Source organism: Myotis brandtii, unplaced genomic scaffold (assembly GCF_000412655.1).
Source record: "Myotis brandtii unplaced genomic scaffold, ASM41265v1 scaffold933, whole genome shotgun sequence".
Taxonomy (NCBI): domain Eukaryota; kingdom Metazoa; phylum Chordata; class Mammalia; order Chiroptera; family Vespertilionidae; genus Myotis; species Myotis brandtii.
In genome coordinates, this window is record NW_005371850.1 from 248,538 (window position 1) to 252,004 (window position 3,467).

Sequence of the window (3,467 nt, forward strand, 5' to 3'; positions counted from 1 at the left end):
CTCCTGCATTGAACGTCTGCCCCCTGGTGGTCAGTGTGCTCCCACAGGGGGAGCTCTGCTCAGCCACAAGCCAGGCTGATGGCTGCCAGTACAGCGGTGGTGGTGGGAGCCTCTCCTGCCTCCTCAGCAGCGCTAAGGATGTCCGACTGCAGCTTAGGCCTGCTCCCCGCTGGCAAGTGGACATTCTCTGAGGGCTGCCAGGCTTCCAGAGGGATGTCTGACTGCCAGCTTAGGCCCAATCCTCCAGGGAGCAGGCCTAAGCCAGCAGGTGGTCATCCCCCGAGGGGTCCCAGACTGCGAGAGGGCACAGGTCGGGCTGAGAGACCTCCCTGAATGCACACATTTTTGTGCACCAGGCCTCTAGTGTTCCATAAAACACTAATTCAGATGTTACATTCTGAAATGAGTTTCATATAAAAACAATATGTTAGAGAAATACTGCCTATTATTGCTTTCTCTTCAAAATATGTATAAGTTCAGACAAGTCCTGCAGCAAAGAAATTTATTTACTAATACTTAGCATGGTATTTTCCAAATTTATCTGACCATATACTATCAATTATTACCATTAGTTCTATAAAAAGCATACTTTGGGAATTCTAACCTAGGCAGTTCAAGGAAATGAGTTTTTCTGAACAAGTTATCCATTTTTTTAAAAAATATTACTTTATTTCTTTTTTTCTTTTTTTAGAGAAAGAGGAAGGTAGAGGGAGAGAGAGAGAAACATCGATGAGAGACAAAGGTCTATTGGTGCTCAACCGACTGAGCCACACCAGCTAGGGGTATCCATTTAATTACTTAAAAACGTCTGACATGTATAATTTGAAAAGGCATAAGTATCTTATAAATATAAAGTATTATTTTTATTAATTCTTAAGATTATTATCCTGCTAAAAACAGTACAAGGTAAGACATTGAGTATAAAACTGGGACAGAATTCTAACAGGCACTAGAATTGACCAAATTGCTAAACTTTGGCAATATATTTGGTGTCTAACACCAAATTCACTAGAATGTTTAACTACATTTCTTTCTCAAAGTGTCACTACTAAAAAGAACAAGTTGAATTTTCATTCAAAGATTTTTACTATAACTTAAGCTCTTGGTAAATAGGAGTCATAACAGAATCTATCAGCTAGGTTGTTATATTGATTCAATGAAGTCAATAAAGCAGGGATTAGCATGGAACTGAAACAAAAGTCATGCTCAATAAACATGAGCTATTTTTAAAAATATGTTTTTATTGACTTTAGAGATAAAGGCAAAGGGGAAGAGAGAGAAAGAAACATCAATGATGAGAGAGAATCATTGATTGGTTGCCTCCTAAGCCCACAACCTGGGCATGTGCCCTGACTGCAAGTCAAATCATGACCTCCTGATTCATAGGTCGATGCTCAACCACTGACTGATCCATGCTGGCCAGGCAAACATGAGCTATTTTTAATGATGTTTTTATTTTACTACTTTGACTAAATCATTTTACTTTTCTGGGCTTTATTTTTTTGTATGTACAGTATCTATAATAATAAAAGCAAAATATGCTAAGTAGACCAGATGTCCTTCCGGACGAAGCCAGAGCTGCGAGGGAAGCCTGGATCCTGGGTGCCAGAGGGAAGCTGGTGCCAGCAGCCGGGGAAGGAAGGCCTACTCTTGCACGAATTTCATGCCTTGGGCCTCTAGTAAAACATAATATTGGTTGTAAACCCTTTAAACCTCTTTAGCTAAGGAAACAAAACAAAGCTAAGAAATCCTCAAATGAAACCATAAACCAACTAGATATATATAAAACTAATTTGTACACAATATTATACTCATCCTCTGGAATCTTTTTGTTTTGTTTCCGTTTGATAGTTTTGTAACATTCCTATGTTTAAATCTATAAGAAGCTCTGCTACATCTTTCACCTCCATTGCCAAATAATTATCAGGTGATTGTCCAGTGACTGCTCAATCTCCAAATCTGATCAGGTAAATTCCCAGGGAGTTAGGGCCTCTCTGCACAGGGTGAGTGCTTTGTGTAAAAACAGTCAAATCATAAGTAACATTTTGCATTCAAAGTAGCAGCATCATGCAGTGAGACAAGGGTTATATACTAGAAGGAATAACTGGCTTCCATGTTTGAAGATCTGGATCCTAATCTAATATCTACCGTTTACCAGTAATATGACCCTATAGAAATTATTTCATTTCTGAGTCTTAAGTATCTCATATGCTTGGTCTAAAGAACACTTGTTCTCCTCGCTCTTAGGCCATTGTGAAGAACAAATGAGATAATATAGTGAAAAGTCTTTGACAATTACAAGGTACTATACAAATATAAGGAAGAATACATTATTTTATTTTAATTTCACCATAGTAGTTACGAAGGCATATATATACATGCCCCCCAAAAACACATTGGAACAGAAAATCTATGACCTATTCAAATCATAAAGTTGGTCACAGAAGATTTAATTGCTAGACTAGGATCTTTTGGAGATTTCCTTAAATAGGAAATCTTTAAGACAACACAGAAATTCACCTGTTTTATTTTTTACCCCTTTTAATTTATCTTGCTTTTAAAAATTAAGAAAGCTATTATAAGTTTGAATTATTTTAAGATAAAAAATTCCTATATTATAACTTTTACAATTATAAATTTTTATGTTTAATATAATTTTCTCAAATCACCCCATTTAGAACAGAAAAATCAGTACAGATGTTTTAACTAATTTCCTTCATTTAAAAAGCAGTATTCAAGGTTTCTAACAGAAGAGCTTTAAGAAAACAAATTGATAAAAGATAAGAGTGTAATGTAGGGATTAAAAGTGCTAGCTGTTAGAGCCCAACACCATTTGAGTTTGAATCTCAACTTTGCTCTATCCTAGCTCTGTAAACTTGAATAAATCCTTAATTTCTATGAGCATCACCTTCCTTCCCTTCCCATGGAGTACATAAATAATCCATGTAACCAAATTTACTGAGCTCTCACTTTGGGCTGGGAATTTTAATGCGTTCTCTCATTTAATCTCTTCAAAATAGCTTCAGTACCTGTCAAAATCTGACAGGCTAGCTTATAGTGCCTGTAAGATTTCAACAAGAATTAGATATTATTTCAAAAAAAAAAAAAAAAGCTGAGCTCTTTTCTTAAAGAAAGTTTCCAGTGTAGGGTGGAAAGATGGTTGTTCCAGAGTAAGCTGAACCATGTCCTCATTACCTTCATTTTACCATAAATGCTAAACTGGGTTTACACTAGCTGATCAGTCCTTTCCTTGGAACAAAAATACTCAAAACCCAAACTTTAAAGAGAAAATATATGTTCCTTCCCGAATAAGTTTTCAAATCCTACTCTTTCCCCTTCTATGCACAGAGATGATAGTACACACACACACACACACACACACACACACACACATCTTTATATCAGGCATACAGGGAACAAACACTGTAGTGTGTCTCTCCTATACCTAACTGTTCTTCTTTAAACAG